The sequence below is a fragment of the Orbicella faveolata genome, unplaced genomic scaffold (genome assembly GCF_042242905.1).
Source record: "Orbicella faveolata isolate gen_17 unplaced genomic scaffold, um_ofav_v1 contig_13, whole genome shotgun sequence".
In the NCBI taxonomy this organism is placed as follows: domain Eukaryota; kingdom Metazoa; phylum Cnidaria; class Anthozoa; order Scleractinia; family Merulinidae; genus Orbicella; species Orbicella faveolata.
In genome coordinates this window covers 22,720,001-22,741,219 of record NW_028301540.1, presented here as the reverse complement: position 1 = coordinate 22,741,219, position 21,219 = coordinate 22,720,001, and the positions used below count along the sequence as shown (strand labels likewise).

At 37.9% G+C, this 21,219-nt stretch overlaps 1 protein-coding gene and 1 long non-coding RNA gene across 5 annotated transcripts in view; one reads left to right on the top strand and one right to left on the bottom strand.

Moving 5' to 3' along the window:
• The window catches only part of LOC110067065 (dopamine receptor D5-like), a 72,316-nt gene extending 52,183 nt beyond the window's left edge, over window positions 1-20,133 (bottom strand). For 2 of the 4 annotated variants that reach the window (XM_020774349.2, XM_089285900.1), the window contains exons 1-2: window positions 6,390-6,600; window positions 641-717 (exon numbers count right to left, since the gene is read on the bottom strand). The gene's annotated coding sequence lies outside the window, so the exon portion shown is untranslated. Of the gene's footprint in view, window positions 1-640; window positions 718-931; window positions 1,081-6,389; window positions 6,601-20,112 lie in introns of those variants that run through there. The other 2 variants (XM_089285901.1, XM_020774347.2) reach the window with 2 other exon arrangements.
• Window positions 16,918-21,219, top strand: part of LOC149115646 (uncharacterized) — a 12,416-nt gene continuing 8,114 nt past the window's right edge. Inside the window, exon 1 of the long non-coding RNA XR_016206252.1 lies at window positions 16,918-17,120. This is a non-coding gene — a long non-coding RNA (uncharacterized LOC149115646). The remainder of the gene's footprint in view (window positions 17,121-21,219) is intronic.

The following is a 21,219-nucleotide window of genomic DNA, read 5'->3' as shown; positions in this document are numbered from 1 at the left end:
TGTGTTTATGAAACCTATTGTAATGCTAATACAACAGTATCACGTTGTACAGTACAAGATTGGACCAAAATTTCTTGGTGATTAACTACATTTTACACGACCTGTATCCTAAGAGACATCCTTCAGTGAGGGAACACGTTTCTAACGAAACAACTAGTCTACGGCATCTTATTTCGTCTCGTTGTCACGGAAAAGGAAATTAATGAGGAAAGCTACGAATAAATAAGTCAAAAGACAAAATACAAAACAAGTCGTGCTTCTCTTCAAATCTTGGTTGATGTAATAACAAGGATCTTACGGTTCTTAAAATTGTTTTTTTAGATTAATTAAGATCTCTTCCAACATGTCAAAAAAGGTCAGTCCTCTGACTAGCTCTAAAAGTGTCAGGAACTGAATTTTCCGGTGAAAGTAAACACTAAATCACGATCTTATTTCAGGGCTGAATGGCCTGACGGGAGTCTGTAACAAGCAGTAAGTGTTCTTGGTGGTGCTGAAGCAAAACCCGCGAGCATGCAGGAGAGCCAAATTCAAAGAAAACGGGCAAACGGAGGGAGGCTCCCTTAATGGCCTGCTTCTCAGGTCATTAAGTAGAGCATGTCGCCATAAACTGTGCCGTAATAATTATTGCTAAAAAGCTCACCTTACGTTGTCGTTCTTTGAAACTTTGCGCTTTATGAGATGAACCTTCAGTACACTGCGAACAGTCAGTTTACAGACCTGTGATATCGGAGAGAAAGTATTCGGTGTAACTAAATGACTAACTGACTTTTACCTGAATTATTTTCTCTACTCAAATAGCTGGAATACGTTAGCATTCGGAGATCTTTACGCAAATCTCTTTAGAAATATAACGTTGAATCTTCGGTAAAAATAGCCTTTTAAGTCTCAAGTACTGGCTGAAATTTAAACTGCAATGCTTGGCACTACTCACTTGTAATCTCGTCACTTAAAAAAGTTTCTATCTCAAGAAACAAAAATCCCCAAAGCAAAGGATCAAAATCTGTTTGCCCTCCTCAAACGGTACGTGAGCTTTCACGGATCGTTTAGCCAATGTGAGTGAATTGTGTTTTGTTTCTGCGAGGTCCAGAGATTAATATCATAAAGTGAGAAATTTTATCTTTTCCGATCGAGATAACAATTGACATCGTTTACATAAACCGCTCTCCCTTTGTCTAGAATTGGGTGCTGAAGAAATTGAAATTTACTTAACCTTATGTGCTGCAGAGTGTAGGCGTTAAAAGGCGAGACAAACACTAACTCCATGTCAAGTTGGTGCGGAAGAACATTATTATTATTTGAAAAAAAAATATATTATTTGCAGTCTTAAGTCTCAGCCTTAAAATGGCGTGAAATCCTTTTATCTCGACGGGACCAGATGAGTGTCCCATTAATTTTCAGCCAGTCTTTTCCCTGCCAATCCTTCCTTCGTCAGAAAAAAAGGAAAACAACACGCTTCCCGTGCGTAATTTACATACACAGTTGATTCATATTTCCTGTCATGAACCTATCGCTTGTTATTGTGTGGTAAAGCGGGAGAAGGGAGTTAGTGTATTCAGTGTCCTATTCATAGTCGAAAGCACTTTGGTCTAAAGATTTGTGATGGTTCGGTCATCAAGTTCTGCAGTTGTGTCCTTTGCCCCTCGGGGTCCCCGAATCAAAGCACTTCACTCTCAAAGTGCCTCTCTATTTCTGCTCACGTGTCAGTATAAATAGAAGTCAATAAATTGTTGTCAAAACCAGACAAAAAGCTCAGGAATAACTTGCGTTACCCGCGAAGATGCTATCCATGCTGGGAGCTGTAGCGACGTGATCTCTATAAGATTTGTCGCTAGCGACAACCTTGTTATTTTTTTATTTTGTTGTTTTTTTCTTTCCTGCAGCCGAAAGCTTTGTCCAGAAGTGTCTACAAATTTCTGTTTGTGTGGAAATTGAACGTTTGGGCTAATTAAAAAAAAAACCTCTGGACGAAAATCATCCAATTCTCCGAAAAATTTTCGTGCAGTACTTTCTTGGCATCCCGACCACACTTCTTTTTTAGAATGTTGTTTTTCCGGTCCTGGATGAATTTTCTTATTTGTCTGCCTATTTTAGGCTGAATATATTCTTGCGAATATTCTTAAATTGCAGCGTATGACATTTCATTTTTAGAATGTATCGAGGTCTGGATGGAGTTGGAGATGAAGCCAGACTGCAGGTACTAAAGCCTGATATGACACACATAACGTGTTCAGAAATATCATTAAACATCGATAATACGGCTAGTGCTGTTTTTGGCCAGTTTTTCCGTTTAGAGGAAAGAAGAACTGTCTGTATACGGTTTAGTTGAAACATATAAATCTATTGTATGTACATATTTTCAACACGCAAAATTATATTCTTTTCAAAATCTCAGCCTCGGGTTCATTCTTACAATATCCTTAAAATGTTGCAAATTTCAGCCTGGATATTCTTATAAGATATATTCTTATATAAAAAAGGAGTATTATGAGATATAGCTCGTGGAGGCTAAGTGGATGGTAAGTGAGCTGAACTGTGCGTGTTCAAGCCGTGACCGACGTCGTTTTGTTGTGCTATTGTGCAAGATATTTTACTCTCAAAGTGCCTCATTCAACCCTGGGTACCGAACAATTTAACGCCGGGGTCAACCCTGGAATGGACCAGCACCCTATTCAGGGAGGAATACAAATGTTCGCAATCGCTTTATGCCGGTTAACCCTGAAATAAGCGCCCTTCTGGTGGGTCATCAGGCTCGAACGCGCACTTTACCTTTACGTTCATGAACTATTCTTCGAACACAACAGCATCAGCTCATCGCTGCAGTCCGCTTAGAACGGGAAATAGAGACATGAGTGAGAAGTGTATTCGCTGGCAAGCTGAGAGGGTAACCTTACCTCCGAAATTTTGGTTTGTAAAATTGACTTTGGGTGACACTCTACGTTTGCCTGTCGGGTGTAAATGTTAACAGCAACTTCTGCCTTGAAAAGGCCATTTGACGGTTGGCAATAAAGATATTTTTGTCAGCTGTCAGTACACTGAGGAGACATTCTCGAATCATTTGTAAACATGTCTGTTTCGAACAATCTAATAATATTTATTGCGTTGTCCCTGACCCTTTCTTTAATGCTGATCGTTCACATCTGAAATATAAACAAAATCACAGCACGGTAATTCGTGTGTCTCAGTGAATTTTGTTGGTACTTTTCCTTTTTAGTGTGAGCTCAAGATTATACCTTAACACATAAGACTGGCTCTATGCTGTAACGTGAAGAGAACTATCCCAAGCGCAGGGTTGCCACGCGTTAAGTCCGTTGATGTGACAGACGAGTTTCTGTCATTTTAACCTAACGCATTTACATTAGATGCTTGTCGAAAATTGTGTCTCGTCCGGCGTTATTGTGTTCTTGGGAAATAACCGATGAATTGCCAGGTTTTCAGTTTCAAGTCACTTTTTTGTCGGAGATGTTGAAGATGTTGAAGATGTTGAATTTTCTCCGCTACGTTATCAGTGAGATTTACTACATTTTGTGCTCTTGATTGTCGGTTGCTGTTCTAAACATGGAATAATTCGCCAAAATTTAAGCAGCATGCACAGAGTAACATTCTGGCTAAACTCTTGCGGTGCGCCAGTGCGGTTCAGTGGCAATAATCTCTTGTTCCATTATTAAGTTTCCATGGTAGACGAATAATTTGTCCTAGACGTGTTTTAATGTTTCTGAGACATATGATGCATAAGGTTAATACGGCTGAATTAGTCTAAAAGGCAGACGAACGTTTCAATTTTCACAATTTTATCAGTCTGAAAGACACAAAGAGAGAGATAGACAGGAAATAAGTCCAGATCACAATGAACCGTGAAAAAATTAAGGCTGGTTAAACGGTATAGGAACCATATTTATAATTCCAACATATTGTAAAGCACTACATTTCCTCTTCTTTGCGGTCTTGTATGACTTGTATCTTATTCTTCAGAGAACGACGTTAAAGCTAAAACAATGTAACATCTTGATGAGATATCGATCATCGCAGACGAAAACAACTGAACAATCAATTTAAGACAAAACAGACAAAGTTAGTGACCATCTTAACTGTCTCTGTAGTCAAGGTTTTGCAGTAACTGCTGGCATCAGAGAAATGAAATAAAACTCTTTTGAATGTCTAACAGAAATATAAGCGTCATGACTTTAAGGGTTGGCAAATGGTATAATCCGAGGTTCGCCAGAAACGCCGAGATCCTTGTTTGAAAATCTAAGGCTGTAAGAAACTATTTTACACCCTGAGACAGAACGGACAAACGAAAAAAAACGGGACCTCTGACATATCAAAAAGGATTCCCAAATTTAGAGCTGAGACCACATCAAACGAGATTTACGAGGTAGCGTTAAGCCTAATTTTGCCGCGTTTAATTTAAATCATATTGAGACGTACGTGCGTACCTACGGCTGTTGACTACTTTTTGTCTGAACTACAGATAGGCTCCTTGAAACCGATCGTGAATCAAGCTTGTTCATCGAGCTGGTGTCGCAGTTAAAAAAAAAAAATACTGAATGGAAATCTTTTAATGGTTTGGATTGGCATTTGAATTAAAGATTTAGCAGATTGCACCAGCTACTTAAAAAAATAATATATGAAAACATTATTTAAAAGCAATATGGATCAATGTGTGTATTGCTTCTACCCTTTTTGCTCATATCGGTCTCGGCTTGTTTAGTTAACTGTGTTCTGTTTGCTTTTTCAAAACCCACCTGCGAAGGTATACTAAATATTTGCCTAACGATGTTTTATTTTGCTTTCAGAATATTGTGACAATATTGAATTCTAGATCTGCATCGCCGAAAGAAACATTTGCCTGTGACTTACTTGTCGCTAGCCGCGTTGTATCGCACGCCGCTTCATTTTGAGGGCGTCTGGCACGCTCAGAAAAGTATATCACGGAAACACGTCTGTATTAGCAAGCAACTTCAGTTTATTACTGACAGAACGGATACGAATGCCGTAAAAAAAAATTCAATATATTGCCAAAGCCTCTCCTGGCGTTTAAAATGAAAATGAAAAACGTATAGAAATCTGGCTAAGACAAATTTGGCTACCTTGCAACTCAAAATAAAGTGAACAGATATGTGAAGTAGTAAAGTAAGTGATGATGTATTATATTTTTAAAATTATTCGACTGCGCTATCTTCTTTGATTATTCGTTGCCAGTTTTTGCAGCTGTTTACGCAGAGACGTTCCATATTTCATATTTACATAGTTGGTTGATGGTATAAATCACTTAGATTATCTGTACTGAAAATCTTTAAGCTATTTGGTTAAAATCGGATTCGATCCACTGACATTGCAAGGGATTTTCATATGATTCAGTTTTTTTGTCCTTCGAGCATATATCTAATGAGTGCGTTGTATCGAAAACATAACGTAATAGGAAAATACCTTTGCCTCACAATAACTGAGATATATCATAACATTATAATATTATCGTATTACTGAGTGATACTGCGTAGCTATACAGCTTTGCTGTAGATTTTTTGGATCTATTGAAAGGATTGACTGGAAAATCGCTGCAACACGACCGCTAAGACAAAGGAGCGAAACCGTTTTGTCAACAGTTCGTAATTTTATGGACCAGAAACAGTTTTCGCAACTAAAACTGGAAGATGTTTAAATCTATCGTAACGCCTTTACCGAAGTCCCTTGAATCTTATTAAACGGATTTGGATGTCTACTCTAAATGGCATTATTGCGACCCCTTACCGATAACAACCTTATCGCTGAAGTGCAAAACAATCTCATTGAGTTAAATTTGAATCAGTGGGAATTTGAATACACCACACTAATATACTGGTAAGAGGTACTACTGTCCAGTTTCCACATTGTTTTAAAAGACCTTGAAACCCTGAAGCTACGGTTGAAATAAATGTCAAAATAGTCTCGTTCACAAACTAACCGCTTCAAAGTACCCCGGTCTCAGTTTGCTCCACTTCTTTAATTTACCTCTCGTCCTCGTCTTTACCTCTGATCATGACTCTCGTCGCGAGTCAAATCATATGGCCAGTTATGAAGTTCCTGGCTAGAAAACAATATTGTTATTCCTCATGTTGCCAACGCACTTTCTGCAGTTGCTAACTAACGCAACTCAAATTGCAACAGCGAGTGAGATTTGGTAGTCGCTGCAATTACTCTCTCAACTCGTCGCCCGGGAATTATTTTAGTGTTCAGTGGCTCAGATCAAACCGCACTGGGGTACCTCGTCCAGAACAAGAAAGATTTAGCGTCACAACTTCCGAGACTCAGCTTCAGTTACCAAAACGAATTCCTCTTTCGCTGCGTTTTATAGACAAATAACTACAACTGGATTGTTATGTCTTGTGTCTTAATTGATAACAACCACTAACCTGGTAAGCGTTGTGATCTTGTTTTTACCCAAGCGTTTTGCTGAGAGATAATTTGACTCTGTTATTTTCATCACTCAGTCAGGCATGCAAGCTTTTTTTGGCTTGTTTAAGGTCTTCGCCGCTGATAAGCGCGGATTACTTTCGTCAGCAACCAATCCTAGACGTCGAGTAGGCAAATTGTTCACATATCAGTGAATGAAACAGAGGACTCTAACTTGACCAATGACGAGAATCCTTGTATTTAATTTATATTTTGGCCTTCTTAATTTCCTGACTTATCGAAAGTGTCAAACGTTTACATAAAGCAGGCAGCTGCAGTGAAATACCTATTTCCCTTTTCCTCCATCCTCTAATTGTTTTGGTTTGGTTTTGTTTTGTTTTTCTTTCGATAAAACGGACACAAGACGATTGCTAATTCCTTTTGACATCATCACTCGTTTTGGAATTGAACCAATTTCGAGCTGTGTAGCACCTAAAGGCTTCGTTTAATTATTATTTTCAATATTTCTGCATTTGGGAGTGAAGTCGAATTATTAATTTCTCTTTCTATTGTTTTCAAGTATAATATTAATTTTTGTAAATACGTAGATTGGTCAAAGTAAAACGTACTTTTAAAACAAACACTGCTCTGCCATTTGAGTTCTTTTGGTATGAAAACATCGATCGTTAATTGTCACGACCATAACGTCGCACAAACTAGCTGTCTCATTTAGCTTAAAGTTCTTTGCTCCAGCCTTGAAAGCTTGTACAAATACACAAATTGGTTCTTTGTGCATTGGGATTTGTCTAACACTGTTTTCTCACTGCAAACCCCTGTCGTTCAAAACACGTTTTTGTATTAACAAATTAATACCTTTAGCTTTTCAGACAACATTCAAATTTCAGAGATAAGCCAAAAGTTGCCAAAAGCGAAGTTTTCGGTTCACCTTACTCTTATACGTATATTATACACAATAGACCCAACTTCACAACAGCAATATTTCCTGTTTACGTTAACAACGACCCTTCTTGTGCAAAGAAATGAATATTCCAATGATAATTGGTAAACATAATTATTTTCCATTTCTTTTGATTTAGCGACGCGTGAGCCCCAAGTGGGATAGCTACCAAGAAGTAAACGAAACTTGAAATATCCGTTACGTAATTTGTTATGCAGCTAAGTTCTTCTCAGTTTGATCTGAGATTTTTCCTCGCATGCTCAGTCTTACTTCAGAACTATTTATAGATGATCAGCTTTAAAGGAAATAGGAACAATGACTTCGTTTATTTTGTTGACGTTTCGACCATTTCAGATTTTCTGGTTTTTATTATTTGTACTCTTTACAAATTTTACACTAATGAAATTACAAAATCAACAAGGAAAATATACATATGGACAAAACATGTACAACTAAAACTAAATTAAAATTTATTTAGTGACCAAAGTAGCCGAAGCTTTCGAGTTGGTCAGTTTTGTGGTTCATATCTCAAACGCAGTGAACTTCAAATAAAGAGTATGGCCACACAAATATATAGACCTAGGACTCAACACATATGTAGATCATCCTTTCATACCCTGCCGACGAGCCAAAAGAGCCAAACGAGCCACTTAAAGTATAAACCTAGGACTTGACGTATATATAGATTATTCCTCGTTCTTTCATCCACTGCCGAGCCAAACGAGCCGCTGAATATATAGACCTAGGACTTAACGTATATAGAGATTATTCCTCGTTCTTTTATCCACTGGCGAGCCAAACGAGCCACTAAAGTTATGTACCTTCATAAGTGGCCATGTATTGTGTAGTTGCTCTAAGAGTATCTTGAAGCCAAAAGTAAGAGTATTTGTGAATTGTCCTTATAAAGATTTCCTTGTGCAAGGAAGAGCCAAATCACATTTGTCACAAAATAAGATTAACACCGAGAGACAGAATTATCGTGTTCACAGACACCCTTCTTTTTTTACGAGTGCCCAATCAAAACTGACCATCATGACAAGTTCACAGATTTTGGTGAAACGTCCTCCAAAAATTTAGTATGAGGCACTGGCAAACATATTTGTGGCTCAGGCATTTTATGTTTGGTCTTTAAAGTTGACACCACATTTTCCCTAAGTTGACAGTTCTGCAAAAGAAATATCAAAAGTCTGAAGCATCCTGAATGAACTTGAATGAAATAATAACGTGAAAGAATTTTGTAATCTTTAAGCTTTCTAATGATATATACTGTACTAATTTATACTGGTTGGCTAGAAAATGCTCAACACGTGGAAGAAATCTTTCCCGAAGGACAGCAGCAAATGACGATCATCAAAGGCTGATTGCAGCGGTGTCAACACAAACATCTAAATTTGCAACTGCTTATGTGAGACATGGTAGCAGCAGAAATTTTGTCGATAATGCAAAAAATCTTTTTCAAGCAAATTTAAAATTTATTTTTTCGCTCATACATGCACTTACGACTAAGGTGGGGGTATTCTGTATCAGCCATAACTAGAGATGTTGCTATATTGAACAATTTTTACTATTCTAGCGTCTCAATGCACGAATAGAATATTATTCTTTCACTGTTGTATCTAGTCATGCAAGCGATGACTTTGGCCGAAAATCTGCTCTCGCCTTCTTTCACGTAAAAGCTGGTATGTTTAGATAACACAGATATCCCCTAACTCGATTTTTACCACCCTCGCTCTCTACCACGCCCTTCAAGGTCTTCCTTCTCCAGTCTGTCAAATCACCATACGCGCAATGCGGTCTTTCGTTAGGTTTGGTATAAAACAACATTTGTACAGGTGCATGCACTGTCCTTTTGGATACGTCTTTCATAACGAAGACATAACGTACTACAGCTGCGTAATTGTAAAGCGTTGAAGTTCGTTGACGTGGCTATTTTTAGTAGGAACTGAGAAAGTAACTGTTTTCGGCGGTTGAAAACGAATTTTTCTGGCTTAAACGTGCCACAGATTTTCTTTTCACATCTTCAAGGTATTTTGAGCTCCATTGAGTTCAGTCCATATTTTTCAGCTGGCAGCCTTTGGGTTTAACCTTTCCACGCCCAAATGGTCGCCCCAAAAATGCCGTTTTTAACCATCAAATTAGTTTCTTGGCTGCCATGACGCTAAATGGGCCTTAATTTTGCTGAAAAAGCTATTTTTTTTGCCCAAACAGATAGATTTCCCTAAGATTAAGTACAAAAATGTAGAACATTTTAATTTGGTGCATGCGCAAAAGCCAATTGTTTTTTTACAATTGCCCGTTCCGAATTTTTTTTATTGCCCTTTTCCGTTTGTTTTTCTCGGCCCTTTTACTCTGGTTACTTTTTGCCTTTCATATTCTTTCTGGCTGCCGTAAAAAATTGGGTGTTAATTATGGGCAAAGCCTGGAAATGGGACCTTGATCAATTATAGGTATAATGGGCCATTCTACCACCATTTTTGCACCAAAGCTGATAACGTTCTTTTTCAATTTGCTACGACAGAATGCCGTCGATATCCAAAATCAACTTGTGTGCGGATAGATCTATCCTAGCTCTACCATATAGAGCCGTGTAACCCTGCCGTGTAACCCTGATATAAGCGCCCCTCTGGTGGGTCATCAGGCTCGAACGCGCACTTTACCTTTACGTTCATGAACTATTCTTCGAACACAACAGCATCAGCTCATTGCTGCAGTCCGCTTAGGACGGGACATAGAGACATGAGTGAGAAGTGTATTCGTTGGCAAGCTGAGAGGGTAACCTTACCTCCGAAATTTTGGTTTGTAAAATTGACTTTGGGTGACACTCTACGTTTGCCTGTCAGGTGTAAATGTTAACAGCAACTTCTACCTTGAAAAGGCCATTTGACGGTTGGCAATAAAGATATTTTTGTCAGCTGTCAGTACACTGAGGAGACATTCTCGAATCATTTGTTAACATGTCTGTTTCGAATAATCTAATAATATTTATTGCGTTGTCCCTGACCCTTTCTTTAATGCTGATCGTTCACATCTGAAATATAAACAAAATCACAGCACGGTAATTCGTGCGTCTCAGTGAATTTTGTTGGTACTTTTCCTTTTTAGTGTGAGCTCAAGATTACACCTTAACACATAAGACTGGCTCTATGCTGTAACGTGAAGAGAACTATCCCAAGCGCAGGGTTGCCACGCGTTAAGTCCGTTGATGTGACAGACGAGTTTCTGTCATTTTTACCTAACGCATTTACATTAGATGCTTGGCGAAAATTGTGTCTCGTCCGGCGTTATTGTGTTCTTGGGAAATAACCGATGAATTGCCAGGTTTTCAGTTTCAAGTCACTTTTTTGTCGGAGATGTTGAAGATGTTGAAGATGTTGAATTTTCTCCGCTACGTTATCAGTGAGATTTACTACATTTTGTGCTCTTGATTGTCGGTTGCTGTTCTAAACATGGAATAATTCGCCAAAATTTAAGCAGCATGCACAGAGTAACATTCTGGCTAAACTCTTGCGGTGCGCCAGTGCGGTTCAGTGGCAATAATCTCTTGTTCCATTATTAAGTTTATATGGTAGACGAATAATTTGTCCTAGACGTGTTTTAATGTTTCTGAGACATATGATGCATAAGGGTAATACGGCTGAATTAGTCTAAAAGGCAGACGAACGTTTCAATTTTCACAATTTTATCAGTCTGAAAGACACAAAGAGAGAGATAGACAGGAAATAAGTCCAGATCACAATGAACCGTGAAAAAATTAAGGCTGGTTAAACGGTATAGGAACCATATTTATAATTCCAACATATTGGAAAGCACTGCATTTCCTCTTCTTTACGGTCTTGTATGACTTTTATCTTATGCTTCAGAGAACGACGTTAAAGCTAAAACAACGTAACATCTTGATGAGATATCGATCATCGCAGACGAAAACAACTGAACAATCAATTTAAGACAAAACAGACAAAGTTAGTGACCATCTTAACTGTCTCTGTAGTCAAGGTTTTGCAGTAACTGCTGGCATCAGAGAAATGAAATAAAACTCTTTTGAATGTCTAACAGAAATATAAGCGTCATGACTTTAAGGGTTGGCAAATGGTATAATCCGAGGTTCGCGAGAAACGCCGAGATCCTTGTTTGAAAATTTAAGGCTGTAAGGAACTATTTTACACCCTGAGACAGAACGGACAAACGAAAAAAAAAACGGGACCTCTGACATATCAAAAAGGATTCCCAAATTTAGAGCTGAGACCACATCAAACGAGATTTACGAGGTAGCGTTAAGCCTAATTTTGCCGCGTTTAATTTAAATCATATTGAGACGTACGTGCGTACGTACGGCCGTTGACTACTTTTTGTCTGAACTACAGATAGGCTCCTTGAAACCGATCGTGAATCAAGCTTGTTCATCGAGCTGGTGTCGCAGTTAAAAAAAATTTTTGTCGAAGCAAATCTCTCGACATAAAATACTGAATGGAAATCTTTTAATTGTTTGGATTGGCATTTGAATTAAAGATTTAGCAGATTGCACCAGCTATTTAAAAAAATAATGAAAACATTATTTAAAAGCAATATGAATCAATGTATGTATTGCTTCTACCCTTTTTCCTCATATCAGTCTCGGCTTGTTTAGTTAACTGTGTTCTGTTTGCTTTTCCAATACCCACCTGCGAAGGTATACTAAATCTTTACCTAACGATGTTTTATTTTGCTTTCAGAATAATGTGACAATATTAAATTCTAGATCTGCATCGCCGAAAGAAACATTTGCCTGTGACTTACTTGTCGCTAGCCGCGTTGTATCGCACGCCGCTTCATTTTGAGGGCGTCTGGCACGCTCAGAAAAGTATATCACGGAAACACGTCTGTATTAGCAAGCAACTTCAGTTTATTACTGACAGAACGGATACGAATGCCGTAAAAAAAAATTCAATATATTGCCAAAGCCTCTCCTGGCGTTTAAAATGAAAATGAAAAACGTATAGAAATCTGGCTAAGACAAATTTGGCTACCTTGCAACTCAAAATAAAGTGAACAGATATGTGAAGTAGTAAAGTAAGTGATGATGTATTATATTTTTAAAACTATTCGACTGCGTTATTTTCTTTGATTATTCGTTGCCAGTTTTCGCAGCTGTTTACGCAGAGACGTTCCATATTTCATATTTACATAGTTGGTTGATGGTATAAATCACTTAGATTATCTGTACTGAAAATCTATGAGCTATTTGGTTAAAATCGGATTCGATCCACTGACACTGCAAGGGATTTTCATATGATTCAGTTTTTTTGTTCTTCGAGCATATATCTAATGAGTGCGTTGTATCGAAAACATAACGTAATAGGAAAATACCTTTGCCTCACAATAACTGAGATATATCATAACATTATAATATTATCGTATTACTGAGTGATACTGCGTAGCTATACAGCTTTGCTGTAGATTTTTTGGATCTATTGAAATGATTGACTGGAAAATCGCTGTAGCACGACCGCTAAGACAAAGGAGCGAAACCGTTTTGTCAACAGTTCGTAATTTTATGGACCAGAAACAGTTTTCGCAATTAAAACTGGAAGATGTTTAAATCTATCGTAACGCCTTTACCGAAGTCCCTTGAATCTTATTAAACGGATTTGGATGTCTACTCTAAATGGCATTATTGCGACCCCTTACCGATAACAACCTTATCGCTGAAGTGCAAAACCTTCTGATTGAATTGAGTTAAATTTGAATCGCTTCAAAGTACCCCGCTCTTAGTTTGCGCCACTTCTTTAATTTACCTCTCGACCTCGTCTTTACCTCTGATCATGGCTCTCGTTGCGAGTCAAATCATATGGCCAGTTATGAAGTTCCTGGCTAGAAAACAATATTGTTATTCCTCGTGTTGCCAACGCACCTTCTGCAGTTGCTAACTAACGCAACTCAAATTGCAACAGCGAGTGAGATTTGGTAGTCGCTGCAATTACTCTCTCAACTCGTCGCCCGGGAATTATTTTAGTGTTCAGTGGCTCAGATCAAACCGCACTGGGGTACCTCGTCCAGAACGAAAGATTTAGCGTCACGACTTCCGAGACTCAGCTTCAGTTACCAAAACGAATTCCTCTTTCGCTGCGTTTTATAGACAAATAACTACAACTGGATTGTTGTGTCTCGTGTCTTAATCGATAACAACCACTAACCTGGTAAGCGTTGTGATCTGGTTTTTACCCAAGCGTTTTGCTGAAAGATAATTTGACTCTGTTATTTTCGTCAATCAGTCAGGCATGCAAGCTTTTTTTGGCTTGTTTAAGGTCTTCGCCGCTGATAAGCGCGGATTACTTTCGTCAGCAACCAATCCTAGACGTCGAGTAGGCAAATTGTTCACATATCAGTGAATGAAACAGAGGACTCTAACTTGACCAATGACGGGACGAGAATCCTCGTATTTAATTTATATTTTGGTCTTCTTAATTTCCTGACTTATCGAAAGTGTCAAACGTTTACATAAAGCATGCAGCTGCAGTGAAATATCTATTTCCTTTTTCCTCCATCCTCTGATTGTTTTGTTTTTGTTTTGTTTTGTTTTTCTTTCGATAAAACGAACACAAGACGATTACTAATTCCTTTTGACATCATCACTCGTTTTGGAATTGAACCAATTTCGAGCTGTGTAGCACCTAAAGACTTCGTTTGATTATTATTTTCAATATTTCTGCATTTGGGAGTGAAGTCGAATTATTGATTTCTCTTTCTATTGTTTTCAAGTATAATATTAATTTTTGTAAATACGTAGATTGGTCAAAGTAAAACGTACTTTTAAAACAAACACTGCTCTGCCATTTGAGTTCTTTTGGTATGAAAACATCGATCGTTAATTGTCACGACCATAACGTCGCACAAACTAGCTGTCTCATTTAGCTTAAAGTTCTTTGCTCCAGCCTTGAAAGCTTGTACAAATACACAAATTGGTTCTTTGTGCATTGGGATTTGTCTAACACTGTTTTCTCACTGCAAACCCCTGTCGTTCAAAACACGTTTTTGTATTAACAAATTAATACCTTTAGCTTTTCAGACAACATTCAAATTTCAGAGATAAGCCAAAAGTTGCCAAAAGCGAAGTTTTCGGTTCACCTTACTCTTATACGTATATTATACACAATAGACCCAACTTCACAACAGCAATATTTCCTGTTTACGTTAACAACGACCCTTCTTGTGCAAAGAAATGAATATTCCAATGATAATTGGTAAACATAATTATTTTCCATTTCTTTTGATTTAGCGACGCGTGAGCCCCAAGTGGGATAGCTACCAAGAAGTAAACGAAACTTGAAATATCCGTTACGTAATTTGTTATGCAGCTAAGTTCTTCTCAGTTTGATCTGAGATTTTTCCTCGCATGCTCAGTCTTACTTCAGAACTATTTATAGATGATCAGCTTTAAAGGAAATAGGAACAATGACTTCGTTTATTTTGTTGATGTTTCGACCATTTCAGATTTTCTTGTTTTTGTTATTTGTACTCTTTACAAGTTTTACACTAATGAAATTACAAAATCAACAAGGAAAATATACATATGGACAAAACATGTACAACTAAAACTAAATTAAAATTTATTTAGTGACCAAAGTAGCCGAAGCTTTCGAGTTGGTCAGTTTTGTGGTTCATATCTCAAACGGAATGAACTTCAAATAAAGAGTATGGCCACACAAATATATAGACCTAGGACTCAACACATATGTAGATCATCCCTTCATACCCTGCCGACGAGCCAAAAGAGCCAAACGAACCACTTAAAGTATAAACCTAGGACTTGACGTATATATAGATTATTCCTCGTTCTTTCATCCACTGCCGAGCCAAACGAGCCGCTGAATATATAGACCTAGGACTTAACGTATATAGAGATTATTCCTCGTTCTTTTATCCACTGGCGAGCCAAACGAGCCACTAAAGTTATGTACCTTCATAAGTGGCCATGTATTGTGTAGTTGCTCTAAGAGTATCTTGAAGCCAAAAGTAAGAGTATTTGTGAATTGTCCTTATAAAGATTTCCTTGTGCAAGGAAGAGCCAAATCACATTTGTCACAAAATAAGATTAACACCGAGAGACAGAATTATCGTGTTCACAGACACCCTTCTTTTTTTACGAGTGCCCAATCAAAACTAACCATCATGACAAGTTCACAGATTTTGGTGAAACGTCCTCCAAAAATTTAGTATGAGGCACTGGCAAGCATATTTGTGGCTCAGGCATTTTATGTTTGGTCTTTAAAGTTGACACCACATTTTCCCTAAGTTGACAGTTCTGCAAAAGAAATATCAAAAGTCTGAAGCATCCTGAATGAGCTTGAATGAAATAATAACGTGAAAGAATTTTGTAATCATTAAGCTTTCTAATGATATATACTGTACTAATTTATACTGGTTGGCTAGAAAATGCTCAACACAAGGAAGAAATCTTTCCCGAAGGACAGCAGCAAATGACGATCATCAAAGGCTGATTGCAGCGGTGTCAACACAAACATCTAAATTTGCAACTGTGAGACATGGTAGCAGCAGAAATTTTGTCGATAATGCAAAAAATCTTTTTTAAGGAAATTTAAAATTCATTTTTTCGCTCATACATGCACTTACGACTAAGGTGGGGGTATTCTGTATCAGCCATAACTAGAGATGTTGCTATATTGAACAATTTTTACTATTCTAGCGTCTCAATGCACGAATAGAATATTATTCTTTCACTGTTGTATCTAGTCATGCAAGCGATGACTTTGGCCGAAAATCTGCTCTCGCCTTCTTTCACGTAAAAGCTGGTATGTTTAGATAACACAGATATCCCCTAACTCGATTTTTACCACCCTCGCTCTCTACCACGCCCTTCAAGGTCTTCCTTCTCCAGTCTGTCAAATCACCATACGCGCAATGCGGTCTTTCGTTAGGTTTGGTATAAAACAACATTTGTACAGGTGCATGCACTGTCCTTTTGGATACGTCTTTCATAACGAAGACATAACGTACTACAGCTGCGTAATTGTAAAGCGTTGAAGTTCGTTGACGTGGCTATTTTTAGTAGGAACTGAGAAAGTAACTGTTTTCGGCGGTTGAAAACGAATTTTTCTGGCTTAAACGTGCCACAGATTTTCTTTTCACGTCTTCAAGGTATTTTGAGCTCCATTGAGTTCAGTCCATATTTTTCAGCTGGCAGCCTTTGGGTTTAACCTTTCCACGCCCAAATGGTCGCCCCAAAAATGCCGTTTTTAACCATCAAATTAGTTTCTTGGCTGCCATGACGCTAAATGGGCCTTAATTTTGCTGAAAAAGCTATTTTTTTGCCCAAACAGATAGATTTCCCTAAGATTAAGTACAAAAATGTAGAACATTTTAATTTGGTGCATGCGCAAAAGCCAATTGTTTTTTTACAATTGCCCGTTCCGAATTTTTTTTATTGCCCTTTTCCGTTTGTTTTTCTCGGCCCTTTTACTCTGGCTACCTTTTGCCTTTCATATTCTTTCTGGCTGCGGTGAAAATTTGGGTGTTAATTATGGGCAAAGCCTGGAAATGGGACCTTGATCAATTATAGGTATAATGGGCCATTCTACGACCATTATTGCACCAAAGCTGATAAAGTTCTTTTTCAATTTGCTACGACAGAATGCCGTCGATATCCAAAATCAACTTGTGTGCGGATAGATCTATCCTAGCTCTACCATCTGCCTATCAAGAATATCTGGTGACATTTAAAATGATGACGTCACAAGTGGTACAAAGAGCACGACCATTAAGTAGTCTTATATGACTCCTTGGACGGGAAAAGGTTAAGGTAATTCCTCTGAAATAAAAGTGACAATAGATTTTTGTTCAAACTTTGTCCACTGAATATTTGTCATATGATAACTTCAATTTTGAAATAAAAAAGGGGGGTGCCCATGCTTATTAAGGAGCAGTGAGGCATTGAAAATGCCCCCATTTTGGCATTATTTAATGCTTATTATAAGAACGCATTCCCAGTAATTGTAACATCTTTGTGAGCCCGGACTCATAAGAACACGCATTAAACTACAGTCAATACAATGTGTCGGGCACAAATAAACGTTTTAAGTTTGATTCAGACAGAAAGCCAAATCCTTGATTAAAAATTCGAACCAAATTTCTCTACGTGGTTACCGACTGGAAAATAGAAAAGACCACAGTGTATCTGCTATTTTTCTTATTTATTCAATTTTCAGCAATAGAAATTAAATCAGTCTTTTCTCACGCAAAGCTTATGATTAGTTAATTACAATGACTAGAAAAAAAATTGGGGTGCCCGTGCTCGTCGGTGAGCTAGAGCCATTTTTCAATTGACAGAGCTCAATATCAAGGTAAATCCGTCATGTTTTCAATGTGCACGTGCACGAGCGCGCGCTAATGACGCCATAAATTATGCGCAGTAAGGATGCGCAATGCAAATGTGAGGAATCACCTTAAGGCCGATGAGATCCTGGTTACAAGTGGAATATTTGTCAAATAACTGGAGTAAGCTGTACTCGAACACTAAAACATCTAGCGTTTATTTCCGATTACCGCCTGGATTACCGTAGTAGAGAGGAGCTTAGAAAGATTTCTGTTAACCCTGCTTGAGACGCTATAGGACTAGTCCCCCCAGGTAAGAAAATTGATCTGCTCAAGAATACAACACAGATCGAGACCCCGAGGCCTTGAAGTCGGATCTTTGCATGGGCAGGCCACCTCAGTATTGACAGGTGTGACTGGTAAGGAAATAAGTAAAAATATTGTTTTCAGTCTCCTATTCAATTTCTTTACGAAAATACCATTCGACAGTTGATAAGATTCGTTGAAAGCTTTTGTTAATTGCCATGCATCTCGACACTCTTTTGAATTGTTCGCTGCAGAGACAAGAGATTTATAAAGAGGTTTATCAAATTCTTTACTATGGCTGTTGATTTCTATAGGAAAACCCGTTATATCATGTGCCGGTGGTTTTAAATCAATCAGTCAACCGATTAGAGATTTAACAAGCCGCCTTACATGAGTTGTCAGAGTTCCATCATCCAATCATAGAGAAATAACGCGAGTACTAAGGACTACTTTCGCGAGCACTTCAAGTTTCTGAGCCACCCTGGTGACACGAACCGTGGCGTTAGTCAGTTTTTGGGCACGGCATTTTGTTCTCATCTGGTGCGTATTCTCTCTGAATATAAAAGAAGCAAATTCGACGCCTTTCAACCACACGCGCGATTAAATGTTTGCACGCATAAAAGTGGCCTGTCAACTTGTCAGTGGATTCTCCTCCTTGACATTTTTCTTTATCAAAGTCATGTTTCAAAATAAGCAAAGACAGGAGCAGTCAAATCTAATTACCTTATTCAACATGTCTACGCGTGAGGTATCTGTCACGAAAGAAGATTGCAGAAGATTGTGAACCAATAAAATTGAGGCTAATATTCTCTCGTCATAAAAATGTGATTGCAACTGTACAGCCGTGAAAGCAAGTAATAGTTGTCAAGCATGCACGATTATTAGAATTCAGCGTGGTGTAGTTCGTCTAGTGAAAGTATAACAGTTATTTACTAAGAAATATCCAGGGTTCGATAGCTGATATTTTGCAAGGAAGTACAGGCACATCAAAGATGATGGATACAGTTTTCTGAAAAAAAAGCATCAAATATTCAACAACAATTTTGCTGTGTCAAGGTGTTCCAGATTTTGTAATAATAATTTTCCTGTTTTTCTAAAGAAAGCTGAATATATAGTAAGAAGCCTCATTGGAAGTGGGTTGAAATTTGGAGTCGATAAAAACGTTACAAATAGTAAAATAGCATGCGCGACTTGCTAATAAATCTTTGTTTAAATTGTGAGTTCGCTGTGTTGTGAATTTGCCTTGCGCGCAGCACATTTCAGTTTTGCCTAGCATTTGTCGCTAGGAAATCATCCGAGCTAAATAAGTACCTTCATAATTTTAAACATCCTTATAGATGCAAACTTAAAATCGTATGCTACTTTGCTCTTCAAACATCTTTAATTTTCTCAGCTGAAATGCCAAATTTTGCCATTTTGCCGTTTTGCCTTGGGTAACTCGACCGTTCTTCAGTAAGTCGTATGGGCGGCTGCGAGAGCTGACTTGTAGTTTGGTTTCTTTTCTTTTCTTACCCAGCCCTTCCTAATTGAGGTTTGTTTTTCGTGCGCAATTTCTCGACTCTCAGGTCGCAATTTCCTTGATTTTTGCCACAACCGCTTTATAAGGTGGCGAAAATGTCTCCAATCAGTGCGTCTGCAGTCCGGTTCGAGGAAAAGTTCTCAAGCTGCCCAAATAATGGTTACTTTAAACTGAGCAAACCTTTCAGGCTCATATGCAAATTTAAGGAAGTCGGCGATGTTTGACAAGGTCCTTAAAAAATCAAATAGTTCAGCTTTTTAGTTCCCAGATTCGGAATTAGACTTGCGTTCCGCTTGAGTGGAAGAAATCTGCAATTGAGTTATAATAAATACAATACTTCCCAATCGAAGCAAATTCTCCCTTTAGAACATGTATCCTTTGGCGGAAACGAAGTCTTAGATTTGTGTTCATAGACGATATTGAACTCCTCTTGAAAAGCCAAAATGTTTCTTTGGGCTTCTTTGTTTTTATAACTCCGTAAGATGCTCAATGTATCACATACACTGAGGAACTTAAAGGCAAGACGCTAATAAAAGTAGAGTTAAACAATAAGGCAGATTTGAAACTAACGTTCCAAATTAACCTACCACATTTTTTTTTTAAAGCTCTTAGAAATAAAGGCGAGAGAAAAATCGTGCGGACTTGGAAACCTTACCTTGTGAATCGCGCTCTGTCGATGTCAGGGGAAAGGCTCGATAAAAATGAACTTTTTTTTTCCATTCCTGATGCTTCATTAACTTACAACTATTCATATATTTATTAACATCAATTACGGTTTTTTGTTATTGACAATTAATTTCGTTCATTTGATGAAAAACGCGATATTCAAGCAGCAGATGGCTTGAGAAGAAAAAGCATTCACAGATTTGAGAGAAATTGTCTTTGAATTGGGTATTTTGTATTCTTCTTGCCCCAGAGTGTGAACTTAAGATATAAGGATGTATGAAGTACTTGGCATGAGAGGATGTGAAAAAGCCATGTATAAAAAAGTGGACATTTACTTGAAGAAAATTATCTTCGCGGATATAGTTGTCTTGGAAGCAACTCATTAAATGGTTCAAATCCTTTAACATGCCGCTTATTTATTCTCTGTTTAAAAGTTCTTTTTTTCCCAAAAGACCATTTTTGTCTGGTGCCATTTGCGCTATTGTAACGGAGAAATAGAGTTGAAAATGAACAAGGATTGGTATTGCCTTATCGCAGTTGGAAATCTTTCCCGAACGGTCTTAGAGCTTAAATGAGAATTAGTCGTATGGTTTCAACATTTGTGTCTGTAGATATTTGAATATTGATCCTCAACAGGACTGTCAAACAAATGGACACCTACCCAATTAAAAAGGACATCTCGCAATTTGATAAATCTGCGGCTCGGAGAAATTCTTAATAAGCTGCATTATCGCTACGATAATACAAAAATGATGAAGCGAAACCAACAGATCGAAGATTGAACATTGAAGAAAATCAGCAGATTGTTCTTGATGCATGCAGCAATTCCTCAAAAAAATTCAATAGATTTGAATATCGTATTTTCCGGTAAATCAGCAACTTAGAGCCTGATTTTCATTACGTTTAGGCAATATCCTCTCTTTTTAATGTAGAGACACAAAGCCAAACAAATACAGCCTAGCCTTCGCGCTGATGACGGCTAACAGGATATATGGAAATTTACCAAGGTTTTGTCACGCCATTGGCAGACCCTTGATAGATAGCAGTTTTAGCTCATGACTGCGGTGGCCGGTGGACAAGTGGAAAATTTTGCTAT